Raw genomic sequence first — 19,869 nt, forward strand, 5'->3', positions numbered from 1 at the left:
ACAGAAAAACGCTTTCACCGATATACCTCAGTAGGGTGGGGTTTCTTTTGTTTTCATTTCAGAAATATTGAGTGTTCTCTGTTCTTTTATTCCTAATGAGCTGGGAAAAACATTTGGCCTCATGAATTCTCACAGGATCAGAAAATTCCTTGTCCTAAAACCCTGCAGATTAGAAGACAGACAGGCTGAGGATGTTCTGTGAGAGAAGGCAGTGATATTTTTCAGTGTCAGAGTTTATTTGTAACAAGGCAGTAGGTATGATAACAGTTGCATTTATTGGGCTTTCAGGCGGAGAGATAGATGCAGATAGATACAGGTACTTATTACATTATTTTCCAACTTTTTAAAAATGGGATATATTATACAGCTTACTTTACAAATAGCACAGAGAAGATATGGTTCATACCCTGAAGAATTGGGGCATTCATTTCAAAACACACTGAACAGGAAATTTTACATAAAGTAGCTCCAAGAGTTCAATCTCAAAGCAGCCTTGAGTGGTTTTGTTTGCTTGTTTGCACATATTATTTGAAGGGAGGTTTTCATCATCATCTTCTTTCTCAGGCTGGCAGTCACTGACAAAGCTTCACGGAAGGGTTTGTTAAGGGGGATTTGCCTCATGGGGATGAATGCTGGTAAGAAAACAAGAGAATGAGTTCATATGGGGTTGCACAGGTCCTAATCCTTCAATCCTAAAACTGAAAAGGGAAAAAAAAACAGGCAGAAACAAGTTATTTTTCTAGGAAGGGAGATGAGAAAAGAAGGCAGGACATGGGGCACACTGCATAAGTACTAACATAGGATGCTATGTAGGAGCCAGAAAGCTATTTTTATTCTCCTGCTCCTCCTCCACTTTTTGCTCTGTTTTCTTGAATTATAAAATCCCAAACTCTTCTTATCCTCAAGAACATTATTTAATCAAGTCTTTACAGCAACAAACACATACATTCCTTCAGTATAATTCAAACAGACATTTTGTAATCCAAAACACACCAGAAATAATACTGCTTTCTCCCTTGCATTCAGGAGTCATTTTTTTTTTTGTGTAATTTCAAAGGAAAACTGCTGGATACAAATTGAGAAATGTAATAACTGGTTTGCTGTCCATGATTTACATGAAGGGTAGCCTGACAGCATAACAGCATTACTAATTATGATGTTCCAAATCAAATTCCCTTTGAGGCTGGTCTTTATCATGCTGCACCCAACTGTAAGAGAGATATCTAAGAAAATCACCTATTACTTGTCACTTCAGAGCAACCACAGCCAGCATCCTACATTGGGCTAGTAGTATCTCTCTGACGGCCTCCCAGACTATACAAAGTGTTGGTGAGCACCATGTTAATTCAGTTTGTCATCAGCTCTCCATTCTACCAGTGTAATTCAAAAAGATGCAGTACCTGTGATCTCTTATGGGAAAACAGTACTCTGGGAAAACATCTCTCCAGGTAGATACTACAAACTCTCATGCAGTCTCCCTTCTAGGTCTGCCATAATTAACAGGTGTTGTAGTGAGTGTGCAGGAGCCCTCCTGGCTCAAGTAAAATTCAGCCTCTCTACCAATGCACACACCCAGAACATTTCCAACCCTAAATATTCTATGATTCTATGATCCTATGTCTGTAAAGCTGGGCCTGGCTCAGGGATGCAATTCAAAGCCACATCAGACCTGCTGTCAAGGCAAGGAGAGCAGTGACTGCCCAGCTCTGACATTGTCTTTCAAGAGCATTTGTTCCTCAGATTTTTTACTCCGTTTTGTCTTGTCTGGAGTACAGCAGAACACATCCTTTATCCACTGTCCCTCAACATACACACTTCAGGCTCAATTCTCAAGCTTTTATTTAGGAATATTACTCAGAGACTTTCTTTTTAAAAAATAAAGGTGGAAGATTCAGACCTGGATGTTTGTTTCTGGTCTAGGTGATTGTTAAGCATACACAGCGCTTTGAACACATTTGGCAGCAGGCCATTGTGGACTCAAGGAATGCTCATGCCAAAGTGGCAGAAAATTGCCATTATTCTAGAAGACTTTCTGGTCCTTTTTTTTTTTTTTCCAGGTTATTTCTTATCCATACATGTTTTCATATCTATGCAATGCAAAGTAACAGGATGGCTCGCATTTGTGGAAAAACACACTATTTTCTGACCAGATACCAGCTGTCAAGTTAGATAGAGAATACTGCATCAGAAATTTTACAGCCCAGTTCACAAAAATTTTATGTGTCTGTAATTCATGTTTTTCTGTGAAATAGTTGTTCGAATATGCTGCGCACAGTGTGCCCAATGAGTACACGCATAAAGACCAGTCAAGGGTTGTGTTGGGTCAGAGAATGGTCAAATGTGTTCTAAAAAGAAGAAATACATAAAGCTAAAATACCCTTTATTGCACTGGTAAAAATGCGTATGCATATTCTTAAATGGAGTTTAACTGGATTTCTTTTATTTATTGAAAAAATAAGGCACACTCAGATAAACACATTTTTTTTATTTCATCGAGTGCCTCAGACAGAAGTGAGATGGAACAACAAACAGAAAAGTCAATCAATTTTAAGGCTTTCAGATTTTAGGACCAGATCTTTACTTCATTTAGTCCAAAACACAGTCTAAACTATGGCAAATTTTAGGAAGCTTTTGTTTAAGGTAGTGCACAGTTATTGTCTACTCAAACTGATAAAGAAGCTGTTGTCACAAAACCAACGATGCCAACCTCAGGGAGCCTCAGACTTTCATTTTTTTTTTTTGTGGAAGAAATCCACATTATAACATACAAGTATGCAACAGGCTGTGATCCAGGAAATTATATATCGCTTCTGCTGACCTCCAAGGTTAGATGAGTCCTTGAATTCACATCATAAATAGGTTGAACTTAATATCACAAAAACATTTTGAATGCAGCAGACAGGAAGTAAATTAATAATAGGGTTTTTATGCTGAATGTGATATTTTCACTACAACCATAGCATGCACTCAGAGCTACAATGAAAGTGCTGTACCAACCCATTTTTTCATTTGCAACTGAATAATATTAATCTCATATGAAAAGAAATGGTTCTAAGCAAACTGACTGTAGTGCAAGCAGTCAGCATTTTCAAGTCTAGCAGCTCCCAGAAGCACTGTATTTTGGAGGCAGTCTTTGTAGAATAAGGTCAAAAATGCAGAGATATCTTTCAAGTTCTGATATAGGTAGGGATAACAGATTTTGTGGGTGTTGATCGCCTACCAGTTCAGCTTCACTGAAGATAAAACCAAGTAAACTTGAAACTGGTATCTCAAAACCAGTCAACTTCTTAGGCATCAATATGCCTCTGTGCATTTTAATTTTATTCCCTCCAACATGCAAATTTTACTGGTTTACTAGACTCATTCCAGTCTCTTTGTGTCACTGCCGTTGGCCAACCTTTGTCTCCCAGGAGTCTTGCTTTTGGCTCAATGCCCTTGAATTTTTGGTCACATGCTCAGAAAAATCAACCTGCCATCCAGCCGTCAGTTTTGTAACTAAGAAACATCAGCAGAATTATATTGTATAAAATACTAAAGGAAACATATTTCTGGGAAAATATATGATCTTTTTCATAATGTTAAGTTTGTATACCCATGACTTTTTTTGCTCAACAAGACAAAGTGAAACAACTGGCATTTTATTAACTTATTCTTGATACAGATAACTCAGCTCACACAGCCATGATTTACAAATGGAGGCAGTCACATGTTCAAACCTGTTGAGCACTAAGAATTGTGGTTCTAGTCCAGCAAAATACAATGATTTACCCTGGAAGAGGAGGCCTACAGGCTACCAGGAGAATGTGCATATCTTTAAAATACTTTCCTGAAGAGCAGCCATAGTTCTTAGCATCTTAAAGGAGTAGCATGCCCTGCCCTTCAGGAAGAGAATGACAGGCAAAAGCTTCTTAATACGAATCCTAATATTAGTTGGTTTCAAAACAGAGCAGCCCCACTAATATGAACAGAGCTCTCTTGATGATTTTTTCCTTCTTATCCAGCTGAGGGGCTACCTCATTGCATCAGCCCACTTGATGCTAAAATCCACCCACCTCTAAATTCAGTTAATTGAACGCAGAATACCCTGCATTTTCTCTCTCCCTTTTCTTTTCTTTCTTCTATTATTTTTTCTTTTTTTTTTTTTGGCAAAGTGTCTTTATTATTTTGCATCCTGAATCATTAGAGGCTAATAAAAAGAACAAATGGAGAAGGAGATGGAAAAGGAGTTTGTTTGTACTTCACTCTCCATTGGCCCATTATGTTTAAATCCATTATGTAGTTTACCTGATGCTGTGCTCAGAGCAACTGAATGCTGTAGTTCTTTGTAATACTGACATTTTCTTAACACAATTTAAATTTAAACCCTCTATTAGTCCCAAGAAGGCTGAGCATGAAACAATAGTAGCTCTGGGAGAGTAATTATTTCTGTTCCATTGTCTGGGATGTTAGAGCTTTTGATTAGTTACACTATACAATACTTAACAGCTAACCAGCCTCACCATGGTTAACAATACATACGATTTTCCTTGTTCCAGCAGCACTTCAAATACTCCTGAAATGTTGGCTTTGTCTTTAATTTTGTTATTCACAAATACCTCTAATTTTCTGGGGTGTGTGTGAAAGCTACTGTACTGCCAGCAGCATAGAACATCATGCGTCAGGCTCTGTTGGGAAGGGATCTCTGTAAAATGGATGCATAAAGCTGTGGGTTGTAAGCCATTAAGCTTTCCCAGTACGCTTCTAATGAGCTTATGATAGCCTCACAAAATGACTGTTTTTACTGCAGCCTAGTAAATTACAGTATGTACAAATTAAATCAGTGGGACCCGATGCAAGCTGTTCCTCATCAGGTTCAACAATTCTTTTAAGAAGTGAAAAATTATGACATACTGGAACAGCTATATGTTTCAGTCATGTCATACCCTGGAAGTGTAGTGGACTTAGCTAATTTCTACAATTATCTGTATAACACTTCTCATTGTGTCCCGCAGAAACCAAGTACTTCCTCTCTTGTGCTGTTTGTTATGTTTCAAAATTGGTGTTGTAATGCGTGTGAATAATAAATTTGTCTCAGCTGTTAAAAGTTAAATGCCAACTAAATAGCTCTCTACGGCCTTGATCCTTCTCCCATGGAGGCCAGTGGCAAAATCCCAACTGATTTTTTTTGATCACTTGTAACCTCCTGCATTACATTAGAGCTGCTTTTCATATATTACCTCTTTGGCAGTAACACGGCACCATTAAAATGCTCATAGATGTTATTTCTACATCTTCACATATTGCCTCAATTCTTTCTTCCACCAGTTTTATTTTGGTGTGACCTGAGTGGATTAGCTGCTGGTGTTCATCACTCCAAGTGACACCACTATGAAAGAGACCTTTTGGGGAACTGCTATATAAATAACATGAAAACATGTCTCTCTCTGTTTCTTTCTCCCCTTTCACTCTACTTTTAATACTATACCATCTGAACAATATTAGCTACAGTTTGCTAAACAGTCTGAACTGTTTTAAAATTACTACTTAAGCACCACTGCAATTGGAATTGACTTGGCCTCACTGAACCCAGCAGAGCAGTGCCAATTTACTTCACCTGCAGACAGCTTTGTGGATATTTTCAGCTGAGCATTGAGACATAAATTCCTCAGAAAGTGTCTTAAGGTAAGTGGTGACATTAATACTCTATAAACATGATGTACAGTTGTTAAGATTCCAGAAAGCATTCTGCAAGATGGCTTTTACCACAGGGGCTTGAGGCTGGGCAATAATCACCAGACACCCTGGAGTAGGTGGTACAGAGCAGACAAGCTTATGATTCAGAAAGGTTTTCCAAAGCATAGCCCTCAGAAATGTTTCCCAAGCCCTGGGGAAGCTGTGTTTCAGCTCTGTCCCAGTATATGCAGGGGGGCAGGCAGGCTGCAGGGCTGCTTGCTGCTGCCCCACTCAACACCATTCTCTTGTTTCAGACGGGTCTTTCATCTGGTCATTCCATGGCACCCCCAGCTCTGCTGCAGTTTAGCTGGATGGCTGTGTACGGACAGGGCGGAGGAAAACCAGGTTTGTTTCTAACAGAAGCCTCATTCTCGTGATGTTCTCTGTTTATCTGGATTCCTACAAATGAGTATGCAAATCAGAAAATATCCTCAAAGCAAAAAGTTTTACAGGTATCGGTGATCATTTTTAATAACAGAATGAGGTGACGAGGTTGTGGAACTAGGGCAATGTTGGGAGCTTCAAGCATCTGACAGGCAATAACAGATCCTTTTACCTAACTGAAGTCACAAAATTTCAATGATCATAAAGAAAATGATGCTTTTTGCCTTCAGTACTCAAGCTTTCCCTAAAATCTCCAGAGTTAGAAGTCACCTTTAAAAAGCTGATGTATTCACACATCTTCCTATTCAAGCATCAAGAAAAATACCAAACATCACATTACACATATTATCCTTAACCCTGTCTGAAATAAAAATCAAAATAAGCTAGAAAGAGAGCAACTAGACACTGAATGCTTGATTAAAGCAATGCTGACTGCAATGAAAGGGAAAGATAAAATGAAAATGGTTGCTGTGTTGCCATATCCCTGCAACACTCACAATTAAAACATGAATGCAAGGCTGGGAACCTGTTAAGAAAGCCATTTAATTCTGTAAACAAAAGACCCAAACTAGTTCTAATAACATATAAAAGCTAAATTAACTACTGAAATGAAGATGAACTTCAGGTGATTTTATGAGCAGCTAGGAAAAGTTCTCCCTCCTAGTGAAAAGGCAGCACTTTTGAGCAACTGTATTGCAGATGGCAGCAGTATTTGGAGCAGCTTTCCAGCATCCACAGTAGGATATATTAGGTTTGTTAATTTTTCATTTACATATTGATCTGAATACAAGTAACAATATTACCATATTGAATGATGCATGATTATTTTATGTATTTATGCAAATACTCTCACACATACAATTATGTGCAAAAAATAAGGGAGTTACTTTTTCCTCGTTTGTTCACATATATGTCTGTGTCTCCACTATTGGGCTGTGTCTGACATTGATTGACCTCTGAGAGATCCTGTCCACCACCACATATAATAGGATGTAGTTACAGAGAGATAATGAACATGTGATGTAGTTATAAAGAGATAACTCAGCCTGCCCACCTGCCTTCCTGCCTTTTCCTTTCTTTCTTCTTGCCTTCTTACCTCTCCTTCTTCATTCCTTCCTTCTTTCCTTCCTCAGCTATGTTTTAAAACCTGGCATCATATACCATGCATATGCGATACATCAGAGATGATTAGTACAGACAGGAGATCGGAAAACCATGAAACACTTTTGAAACCCTGATAGGAAGTGACTCTTCCTGGTTGTTGATTTATTGATGCTGACAACATTAGTTTTTTTCTCATTTAAAAAAAAAACTAAAAGTACTTTGGTACTTGGAAGAATACTGAAGCCAAGTAAATAATGGAAAAAACCTTCTGCAGAATTGAATGTCCCTGCTCCCGAAAGAACCTGCATGTGTAGCTTAAAATAAAAATAAAAAAAAAAAAGGAAAAGAAAAACAGAAAAAAAGAAAAGGTTAAAAATGAAAGGCTTTCAGAGATGCTTCTTTACAAGCATCCAGTATAATTTTCAGATGCTTACAAAGATCCAGCCCAGAAGCTATTTTGCTTCTTTAGAACCAGAGCCAGTATTATTCAACCTCTGTCAAGTCAAGGTCTGGGAATAGCACCACCTTTTCAAAAGCTGTCTGCCAATAGCCATATACCAATAAAATGACTAATGAGGGCATTTGACTTTAAAGTGTCCAGAGAAGGCTGAACATACGAAGTAGTAATTTTAAAGGTGAAAGTTTCTTAGATATTTTCTTTTAAAGGGTATAAGATAATTGCCTTTTTATTTTTTTTACTAGCCCTTTAAAAATCACTTGTAGACCTGTTTAAAGCCCTCTTAACACAGAAAAAGATGTAACTAATGTGTCAGTGGATTGTGAAAAACCACCAAGAAACCAGATTTCTACACCCCCAGTTTACTCTGGGAACCAAATACACGCATGTTAACAACAAATATAGAAAAATGTTATTTTAGCCTATAAAAAAGACTAAGAATTAATGTTGTGGATTAAAGGATTAAATTAAAAAACAAAATAAAACAAAACAAAACAAATAAAATGGATACCCCAAGCTTTCAGAATATTTAAGCCAAGCATATGATTTTTGAGCATTTAAACCTGTTCACAGACAGAAACATTCAGAAGCATGCATGCATTCAAAGGGATTTGCTCTGGCTTCACGTTGGTGACCACACATGCCTTTCCCTTATTTCACCTCTGGTGGGCTTGGAGACTTAGGCTTGGACTTTATTAGCAAATTAAGAGGTTACTGAGCACTGAAGTGCAGTGAATATTGCTGAATTTTTAGAGTCCTGGCACTGTTTTGGCCCTGGTCAATTGAGCAGTACCCCAAACACTTCTCAAGCTCATCCTGGGAGTTAGCATGTTCAGGGCAGCTTGCATGCACTCTACCCTAGATAGCAAGAGATTTGCAGAGTGGAGGAAGTTTTTGAATAGGCAGGTCTCTGAACAGTACAGAAGCAGCTAGCTGGCCTTCTTAAGAAAAAAAATGTTTTATTTAATAGCACATACTGTGTGTGAATAGCTGCCATATATTCATGCTCAAATGCAGCACCAGTTCAACAGCTGTTTGGATCTCTTGTCTTATGGAAAGAACTGTAAGAGACATCATTGCAAATGATATTGTCTGTCTAGGTTTCCACAATACTATTCATAAGGTATTTCTAATGATAATAACCATTTCACCTTCTTGTGTTCAAGTATCTGATGAACATGTCCAGATATTTAGCATAGCAGAGGGACCCAGCTAAGGCCATGTTTACTCAGACACATAAATACTCTTTACGTAGTTTATGCACTGCAGCCTGATTCTGTGGGCAGCTTGATTCTGTGGGCAGCAAAAAACTCTACAGCTCTCCTGATTATTCAAAAATATTTTCTCTAAAGGTAAAAACCAAAAGAAATTTCTGGTGTGTTTTCTACCTTGCTGTTAAAGAATCCAGAAAAAATTCCATGAAATCAGTGGCTGAATTCCAGTTCTCTCCACTGGGTCGATGACTGCTTATGCAGCCAAAGCTGCTGAGGGAGCCAGGTTCTCAGCTGGTGCCCATTGACTTTCATGGAGACAGACCAGGTCACATCAACTGGGGATTTTGCCAGAGATGTTGACAAAAGAGGTACAGATAAAAAGAGTTAGCTACGCGAGGCTTATAGTTAACTTGGCACATCTAAAAGCAGCACAAGCACCACTGCAAGGGATACATTTACTGCAAAGTACAACAGGGAAAGAAATTACATTCAGAAGACGAATGTTTCTAACCCTCTTAGAAACCATAATGATACATCAGGCTGAGATTTCCCCATATGGAAGCCATGGTAAGGATGACTTAGTTTGGTCCTAAAAGGCTGTCTTTAAATTGCCCCCTTTCTTTCTGCTCTAAGATTAATAACCATAGCAGATAAACCAAGCAAACCACACACTGTTTGAGAAAGACCACACTCTCAAAAGCACAGTAAACATCAATATCAGAAAAGGTATGCTCATACGTAAGGAATTATGCCCATGGCAAAAATCCTACATTTTTTGGAAAAAAAAAATATAATTTCACATTAGGTGACAATTTAGGTAAAAAACACACTGAGATTTCATATTGAAAGTTCATATGAACCTTATTATAATGTTATAAAATTTCCCAACCATAAGCATGCATGTATCTTCTGATTTTGCATTGATCCTTTTTTAAATGAAGGCAAACTGAAATTTGTACAGGATAAAACCAATCATACTATACAGCATATGACAGCCTATGTGTTGGGAGAAGGAAGGGAACTTCTCTGAAAGTAGAAACTACATGTGGCATAATTTCTGGAAGTTTCTAGTGAGGCAGTTAATACTGACAACTGGTGGAAACACAATACTGGAGAGAATGGATATTGTTTTCATCCAATGAGGCATGCACCTTGGGCTTGAGAAGCTTAATGTAAAGAAAAAATACATGCTTGCATTGCTTTGGTTTTTATCTATGAAATGGTGGTTGTTAATAATTTAACTATCTAATATACTGCTCTATTTATTGCTGCATCCTTAATGAAGCATAAATCATTAAAATTATCCTCTAGTGAAAACAGAGAGGTGGGACTAGGAAATGCCATGCCATGTGATCCATGGGACTGTCTGAGGCATTTAGTCCTCTCTTCTTTTCCACTCATTACATATCTGAGGCTGCTTGTTGATTAAGTACGGTTCCTGCTATAAACAAAAAATGTATATGAAGGTTAGTGGGCCTCTGCTACAAATAATGGTTGGAGATAGGCTAGTACAAGTAGTCCTTTATGGTATTGACTCTTCAACACCCTCAAGGAGCTAATAAATAGAATGTTAGTGCTAAGTCTATCTAAACCCCACCTGGTCTCTTCATGCCCTGTGGGCTATGGTGTTTTACTTAAGTTTTAATGCAGTTTTTCCACAGAGTTTTTTCTCTTTTTGTCTGCTCATCCCAAACTTACACTAAAGCTGCATCATTATGACCTATATGGCAGCTCATGATACATAGTAGGGGACTCTACTTTGAAAGGGACAGAAGCACTCATCTGTTGGCCTGACCCGGTGTCAAGGGAGGTGTGTTGCCTATCAGGGGCTCAGATCACGGATGTTACTGAGAGGCTGTCGGCTCTAGTAAGTCCCACAGACTATTACTCACTTCTAGTGATACATGTGGGTGCTAGGGATATAGATAGTAGTAGCCTGGGGAACATAAAGAAGGGCTACAGAGCCCTGGGAGAGGCAGTTAGGGGCTCTGGAGCTCAGATGTCTTTTCATCAATTCTCCAGGATACAGGGGAGGACCTAAAAAAAAGCTAGGAGGATTGGCCAGGTTAATAAATGGTTGGAAGGGTGGTGTCATAGTCAGGGGTTTGGGTGTCTTGAACACGGGACCCAAGTTTGTAGGCCAGGTCTACTGGGGGCTGGTGGAGCTAGGCTCTAGGGAAGAGCTGTTTTGGTAAGAGACTTGCCAGACTGGTCAAGGAGGCTTTAAACTAGATGTGTTGGGGGAGGGGGCATCATTCCATCCCAACACACCCAATCAGTTGCCAGAACCTATAATAAATGCTCAGAGCAATATAGAGATATCCCAGCTGCTCCAGCCAATGAGCCGGCTTCAGTTGGAGCTCGGCTCAGATGCCTCTATACAAACACCCGTAGCATGGGGAACAAACAAGAGGAATTAGAGATGTGTGCACGTCTACGGGGGTATGATATAATAGGCATCACAGAAACGTGGTGGGATGGCTCCTGTGACTGGAGTGTTGGAATGGAAGGTTACAGGCTCTTTAGAAAAGACAGGCCCAGCAGGCGGGGAGGGGAAGTTGCCCTTTATGTTAGGGATAGGCTGAAGAGTGCAGAACTGTCTGGGGACAGGTGAGCAGTCCACAGAGAGTTTGTGGATCAGGGTTAAAGGGAATATAGCTATGGGAGACGTTACTGTGGGGATCTGTTACAGACCGCCTGATCAAGGAGAACCTGCGGATGAAGCACTCCATAGACAGATAGGAAAAGCCTCATGCTCACAGGCCCAGTTCTCATGGGGGACTTCAACCACCCTGACATCTGTTGGAAGGACGGTACGGCCCGGCACAAGCAATCCAGGAGGTTCCTCGATTGTGTGGAAGACAACTTCCTTCTGCAAGTAATAGAGGAGCCGACAAGGAGAGGTGCCGTGCTTGACCTCGTGCTCACCAACAGGGAAAGGCTCATTAGAAATGTGATGCTCCAGGGCAGCCTTGGGTGGAGCAATCACGAGACTGTTGAATTCAAGATCCTCAGGACCGTGAGAAGAGCGTGCAGCAAGCTCGCTGCCCTGGACTTCAAGAGAGCAGACCTGCTTAGTAAGGTTCCATGGGATACAGCCTTAGAGGGCAGGGGGGCCCAAGACTCCTGGTTGATATTCAAGGATCACCTGCTACAAGCTCAGGAGTGTTGCATCCCAACTAGAAGGAAGTGCAGCAGGAGAGCCAGGAGACCTCCTTGGATGGATAAGGAGCTGCTGAGGAAACTTACAAAGCCTCCTTATAAGGAGGCTTATAAAAGGTGGAAGCAAGGACAGGTGGCCTGGGAAGAATACAGGGATGTTGTCTGGGAAGCTAGGGACCAGGTTAGGAAAGCTAAGGCCTAGTTAGAATTAAAGTTGGCTAGGGATGTTAAGGATAACAGGAAGGGATTCTATAGGTACGTAGTGAATAAAAAACAGACTAAGGACGACGTAGGCCCCCTCTGGAACCTCTTGGGAGAACTAGCTACGCAGGATTTGGAGAAGGCTGAGGTTCTGAATCACTTCTTTGCCTCGGTCTTCACAGGCATAGGCTCTGACTGCACCACCCAAGTCTTGGAAAGTAGATGCAGGGACTGTGAGAATGAAGACCTTGGGCCCATTGTAGGAGAGGATCTGGTTCGAGACCATCTTAAAAACCTGAACATACAAAAGTCCATGGGACCTGATGAAATCCATACACGGGTCCTGAAGGAGCTGGCGAATGAAGTTGCTAAGCTGCTGGCCATCATATTTGAAAAGTCATGGCAGTCAGGTGAAGTTCCCAATGACTGGAAAAAGGGAAATATAACCCCCATTTTCAAGAAGGGGAAAATGGATGACCTGGGGAACTACAGACCAGTCAGTCTCACCTCTGTGCCTGGCAAAATCTTGGAGCAGATTCTCCTGGAAGGCATGCTAAGGCACATGAAAATCAACAAGGTGCTTGGTGACAGCCAGCATGGCTTCATGAAGGGGAAATCCTGCCTGACCAATTTGGTGGCCTTCTATGATGGGGCTACAGAACTGATGGACAGGGGTAGAGCAGTTGATGTCATCTACCTGGACTTGTGCAAAGCATTCGACACTGTCCCACACAACATCCTTGTCTCTAAATTGGAGAGACATCAATTTGATGGATGGAGCACTCGGTGGATAAAGAACTGGCTGGGTGGCAGCACACAAAGAGTTGTGGTCAATGGCTCAATGTCTGGCTGGAGACCAGTAACGAGTGGTGTCCCTCAGGGATCGGTGTTGGGACCGGTCTTGTTCAACATCTTTGTTGGTGACATGGACGGTGGGATTGAGTGCACCCTCAGCAAGTTTGCCAATGACACCAAGCTGTGTGGCTCAGTTGATACCCTGGAGGGAAGGAATGCCACCCAGAGGGACCTTGACATGCTTGTGAGGTGGGCTGATGCCAACCTCAAGAAGTTTAATCATGACAAGTGCAAGGTCCTACACCTGGGTTGGAGCAATCCGAGGCACAGCTACAGGCTGAGCAAAGAAGAGATTCAGAGCAGCCCTGCGGAGAAGGACTTGGGGGTGTTGGTTGATGAGAAACTTAACATGAGCTGGCTCCAGTGTGCACTTGCAGCCCAGAAAGCCAACCATATCCTGGGCTGCATCAAAAGGAACATGACCAGCAGATCAAAGGAAGTGATCCTGCCCCTCTACTCTGCTCTTGTGAGACCTTACCTGGAGTATTGTGTGCAGTTCTGGTGTCCTCAGCATAAAAAGGACATGGAACTGTTGGAACAAGTCTAGAGGAGGGCCACGAGCATGGTCAGGGGACTGGAACATCTCCCGTATGAAGACAGGCTGAGGAAGTTGGGGCTGTTCATCCTGGAGAAGAGAAGGCTGCGTGGAGACCTCATAGCAGCCTTCCAGTATCTGAATGGGGCCTATAAGGATGCTGGGGAGGGACTCTTCATTAGAGACTGTAGTGATAGGACAAGGAGGAACGGGTTAAAACTTAAACAGGGGAAGTTTAGATTGGGTATAAGGAGGAAATTCTTTCCTGTTAAGGTGGTGAGGCACTGGAATGGGTTGCCCAGGGAAGTTGTGAATGCTCCATCCCTGGCAGTGTTCAAGGCCAGGTTGTACAAAGCCTTGGGTGAGATGGTTTAGCGTGAGATGTCTCTGCCCTTGACAGGGGAGTTGGAGCTAGATGATCTTAAGGTTCTTTCCCACCCTAACTATTCTATGATTCTATGATTCTATAAAATAGATCTGCTGCTTCTCCCTACCAGACAGCCAAACAAGGAATCATGAGCCACAGGTTGTATTTGGAGTGTATCCCTGGATGATGGTTCAGGATCTTTCTTGAACTCAGAACCCCGTAAATATTCAACACTTCTCAAGTCTGTATTCATCATTTTAGGTAGTCAAAATATAGATTCATGTGCTCAGTTTAAGGACATGTGTTTTGTTCAAGGTCACTTCAGCAATTGGTTGTTGAATGTATCACAAGTCAAAAAAAACCCAGTGAAATTGACTTTGTAGATTTCAAAATGGGCTGTATGGATTTTTTATTTTTTTTGTTTGCTCTCCAAAAATACTTGTATAGATCTCCACAGAAGTTTATACAGATGAAGTATTCCCTGTGAATGATATTTTTGATGGATCTACTCCTCCACCTTGTACAGCTTGACTTTAGTTATAACCTTTCTCCATTGTGCTGTTGACTTAATTTGAAAACCAATTATTTTTTAAAAAATGAATATAAAAGCTCACTAAAAGAGAATGCCACTCCCCCAAAACATTGGTCTTCACTACAATCAAATGTCTTTGACCATTAATCTTATAGCAGCCACCTTCAATCAAAGCTTAAAGAATAAACAAAAATGTCAATCCATCCAAACTTTCTCTCTGATCTTTTCTTTAATGATTATGGAGATAGGACAAAGGGTAATGGTTTAAAACTAAAAGAGGGTAGTTTCAGGCTAGATATAAGGAAAAAAATGTTTATGATGAGAGTGGCGAAACCCTGGAACAGTTTTCCCAGAGAAGTGGTAGATCTGAATATTCCATCTACCTGGAAACATTCCATATCCCTGGAAACAGTCAAAGTCAGGTTGGACGAGGCTTTGAGCAACCTGACCAAGTTGAAGATGCCCCTGCTCTGTGCAGGGAGGTTGGACTAGATGACCTTTAAAGGGCTCTTCCACCCTAAACTATTCTATGATTCTATTATTATTACACATGAAGAATTTGACCTGTAGTTTACATACACTGTGAAATAACCAAGCCACCCATAGTCCATGATAAACATATTCCTACTGAGCATTCTTAGTAATGCTGTATAAGTTCTGAGAAATGTATAAGTAAAAATATGGACTGATGTGAACTTCTGAGATCATAAAATTATTGTCTAACAACAATCTCTCTTAGCTGCACTTAAATGCCATTGAAGTACTGATCTCAAACCCCTCATTTTTTTTGACTGCAAGACAATGTTTTGTAATGGTCAAAGTACTAGGCTAAGAAGCAGTGATCACTAACTTTTCTGGGTAGCTTTGAAGCTGACACTTTCCTTTAGGAAAGCACTTAGTCCCTTTATAACATTTCCCCCATATCTGATACCATTTTCATGTTGATTTCCCAGCAGTGTAATTCCGTTCACTTCAATAGAAAGCTTCATGATTTACAGTAGCACAAATGAAAATACAATCAGGTTCCTCATTTCAAAGATGGAAATCCTAGTTATCATTCTCCCTTTGGGTAATGTAAGGATTAATTAGTATTAGTCTGCGCTCATGAAGTGTTTTAAAAAAATATAGTGCTAACTATGATAAATATTATTCGTTTTGAGCTGAAATTTCATGCTGACTTGCAAAAATGTTTCTAAGTTAGGTCAATGTAACAGTAATTTGAGAAGGTGAAGGTCTACTTGATAATGGAGATTTACAACCTTGTGAGATTTTTTGAAATAATATAAATTATAATCATTCATTTTGTACATAGTACTCATTCCTTCTTCCTCTTTAAGGAGTTAACAGTAAATCTATTTTAAACATTTGACATACATCCTAATAAGAAATAAGCATATAACTTAAGGTAACCTCCTCTTCCTGAATTCAAAGTCAGTTTTTATTCCATTCTGGCAAAGAGGCCTAAAATTGTGAATTATTAATGTGTGCATCCATTTTAAAGTCCCTTTAGAAAAGAAAAAAGAAAGGCCTTGTTGTAAATGATGATTAGACCTACCGTTTATGTAAGTTCACAGCATTATCAAGTGGTAGTAAACTTATAGAAAATAAGGCAAGCAATTAACAGTTTTGAAAAGAAATAGTTAAAATAGACGCAGATGTTGTCAATGAATTTGCTAAGTTCCTTTAAAGAAAGAATTGCCTGTGTACATTAATTTGGAGCTTGGGTCACTTGAGAACATGAAAACTTACCAGGATTATCAAATGCTGAAAACACGGGCTTTTACTGTGAGGGGGTTTCATCCGCTTTTTAAACATAACTATCCCAACTTAATATAAATCTTCCAAGTGAATATTAGAAGTCATGAAGTACAAGACACAACAAACTTGGTGGTGTTCAAAAGAGGTTGCAAACATGCCATAAACCTCTGCATATTTCCTGCTCCAAACGAAACTCAGACCAGTACATATCATTCATGTGCCTGCTTTAATTAATCTTTTCCTAAGTTAAACCAATCAATCAGCGAAGCAATATTCAATTGCATATGAGGAACACGTTAGACACAATTAATATTTTAATGTAAAGCCTTGTAGGAATGAGATTAAAAGACACTTTTGCGTTAAGATTTTTGAAAATATAGTGCATGCTTGTAAAAAATCCACTTCTAATAATTCTTCTTTTTTCCAGCTTGTGCACTGTTATGTCTTATATGTTTATGAAAAAGACCCCTTTCTTGCACCAAAATACACATCTGACAGAAATTAACTGAACTTTGGTATCCTTTGGACCAATACAGACATTTGTATTCAATCGTCTGGCTTTTGTTGGTCAAAGTGACAACTGATGATAAGATAGATGCTATTTGTTCAAGTCTGTCCTTATGAAATGGGAAACTCACATACCATCTCAGCTTTATGTTATTAAGAATTAATTAATGCAAATGATGAATCATTTCCAAGTTTCTTTGTCATTGAAAACTAGAACACACCTTTATAATTTTGCTTGTTTCTCAGCTGAATGAAGTTAGAAAGCTAGACCTGGAATTTATAGCATTTAAACTGATTTACATATCAATCATCTCATTCACATTAAATTAATATTTTTGCAATATTTTTTAGTTTAAAATGTCCTGCAGGTGTTTTATATTCTTCATTATTTTAGGCATGTTTCAGACAAAATTGTTTTAAATTTTGCAGACATGCCAACAAAAATATGATATCGATGCATAAACAAACATCGTATATAAATGAAATTGGTTCTCTCAAGCAACATGTATAAGTCTATCATGAGTGTGATTAAAGTCAGATTGGGATAGATTTCTTTCACAAACACAGATAAACCTGGGCATTAATGCAGCCTGAACATCTAATAGAGTGCTCTGATAAGAAAATGATGTGCAAAACCAGTTACTGTAGTAACTGAACCTTGATCTAGTGCATCCAAGAAATTCCTTTTCTGTTTGCATCCTGCCAATAAGAAACAAATAAATAACTCCACTAATATGGTACAGCATCATGAAGAAACCAAACATCATCCCCCTCACTGTGGGAACAGATCCATAGAAGACAAACTCGTGAAAGAAAGAGTAAAAATTCTACCAACACTCAGAAAACCGAATGTGCTTGAGGACCCTACTGAGGATAGGCACAGGCTTTGCATTTTTTTATAGAGCCTAATGAGAAAAGTAATTCACAAGTTGAATACTTTTGTTTTCTTCTATGGCCAAGTTCATCAGCTGCACTGAATCTCCCATAAGCCGCTTACTTTATAAAGCTGTGAATGGAAGAGTGTAGGCATAGTAACTTGTGACTATGTGTTACCCATAGTCACTAAAATCAAGCAGCAGGGAATTTTTACTGTTAGACTCTAGTTCTGCATACCTGTAATAGAAAAGTAGATGGATATTTTGGAAGCTATTGACAGACTCTGTGCTGCTCTGTACTGTACTGTTGCCAGGGCTCTGTTTGTTGCTGGGAAGGCACTTACACGATTAGGTAACTGCATAGTCTTCTTTCAGGGTTGTCACATATGGATTTCATTGTCTAAGAGCATAAACTGACAACCAGATATGATTGATAGGACAGGTAAGACAGAAGACAAGTTAACGAGAATGGCAGATCTATGAAATAAGAAACCATCTATAGAATATTGCATTAAATCATGCAAAAATATGTATTTTTAAGAATGGGCCATAAACCTCTTCTGAGTGGCTGGATAAAATTACTCATTATTGTTGTTATTATTATCGCTTAGCCTGTTCTTAAAAGGATAAAATGTTATTAAATGGTAGTTCAATCTGTATTAGTAGGTATTTAATTAAGTGAGTAGATTTATTGCACACATTTTTATTAATTGACCTGTGTCAGGTAGCTATAAGGAAAAGGCAGATCTAATACAGCTCTTTAGCTTTTAAATGTCAGCAACAGAATGATAAAGTGTTACAACACTTAGCAATTTTCTTATTAACTTCTATACTGAACTCTACCCTAGACCATAAATAAAAGAGGAGTTATCCCTAATACATAAGAGAATTGAGTTGAATGGTATTATCAAAATGAATAAGATAAAAACTAAGAAAATGGAAAGAAAAAGATGAGAAAGCAAACAAATTAAAATAACATGATACACTGATTTATATGACATGTTAATCATCTATTATTTATCCTAAGTGCTTTTTGAGTTCTCATCTAATTTCACTATAACATCATGAATAGACTGTAGTCACCTTTTCCTGAATGTTAATAATTGATAAGTAATATTTAGCTTGCAAATAGGAAGCTGATGCATATTCTTTGGAAAGCCGTGCGTTGCGATGGCTTCTCCCCTTGGGTGAACTCTGCTCCATCTGTATAAAGTCATTCTATAAAGCACTGAGGGCTTTGGGAAGCAGAATCCTTCCAACCAATGTCTACAGTCAGCATGGCTTATCCTTACATTTTGTTCCTGGTTTACCTTCTTCACAGCTTTTGACACCCACTTACAGAAAGTCCTTTTTCTTCTTGCATTTTCTGATTGGCTCACCCTTTTTGCTTCCAAGGCCCTAGACAGACACTGAACACTGCAAGAGAGAATGTGCTGGATGTTTGCATCATGATAAATTTCACAAGTGCATATAAAAAGGATGCCCACAGCACTGCATATTATTCAGGGAGTAACACTGGAAATTTCTGATGTGGATTCTACAGTACCTAATGAGGAGAACTTGGACCCAACAAAGAGCAGTGTAGATTCACATCAGCTGAGAGTGCGCCCAGGGAGATAAAGAAGGCAATGCAGGGGGAATATTCACATGGTGTAGATGTGAGCAGTATATTTGTAAAGACTTACATTTGCCTTTACAAACTCACAGTTCCTTGATTGAATGACAGGGATTGATTCCTTGATTGAATGACATTGTAACTTCCATGTTTCTCATTAAACAAATTTTCACACTTTTGACAAACTGGATATCATTAATTTTCACCTTTCTACTGAGAAGTGTTTTTGGTTTCTTGGCTATCATATTCTGGGTATCAAGGAGAGTATGATTGCAAAAATCTTCATAATAATTTATCATGGTTACCTGCTGCTAAAGTTCTAGATATCTATGGCTAGTTCTGTCTTGGCTGTATTTTAAAAACTCTATGGACAAAAATCACCCCAGGAATAAAATTTGTAATGCACCAAAACTTTCTGACTTCCCAGCTGAACTATAACAATTTATGCTACATAATTCCATTTGTGGTACATGTATACTACTAAATTATTTTGTTGGAACTCCCTTCACTATGTACGACGATCACTACTTAGCTTTATAGTTTTCCTCTTCTTCTGAGTCTTTTAAAGCTTCTGACTTGTTGGAAAAAATG

At 39.2% G+C, this 19,869-nt stretch overlaps 1 long non-coding RNA gene across 1 annotated transcript; it reads right to left on the reverse strand.

Moving 5' to 3' along the window:
- Positions 1-215: 215 nt before the first annotated feature.
- On the reverse strand, positions 216-18,996 carry LOC134171138 (uncharacterized). Its single transcript, XR_009967503.1, has 3 exons — positions 18,974-18,996; positions 18,008-18,140; positions 216-632 (listed from the first exon to the last, which is right to left on the reverse strand). It is a non-coding gene; the product is annotated as an uncharacterized LOC134171138 (long non-coding RNA).
- Positions 18,997-19,869: the final 873 nt, after the last annotated feature.

Source organism: Pezoporus occidentalis, unplaced genomic scaffold, assembly GCF_034315485.1.
Source record: "Pezoporus occidentalis ecotype Australia unplaced genomic scaffold, CSIRO_AGI_Poc_V1 ctg4, whole genome shotgun sequence".
NCBI classification, from domain to species: Eukaryota; Metazoa; Chordata; class Aves; order Psittaciformes; family Psittacidae; genus Pezoporus; species Pezoporus occidentalis.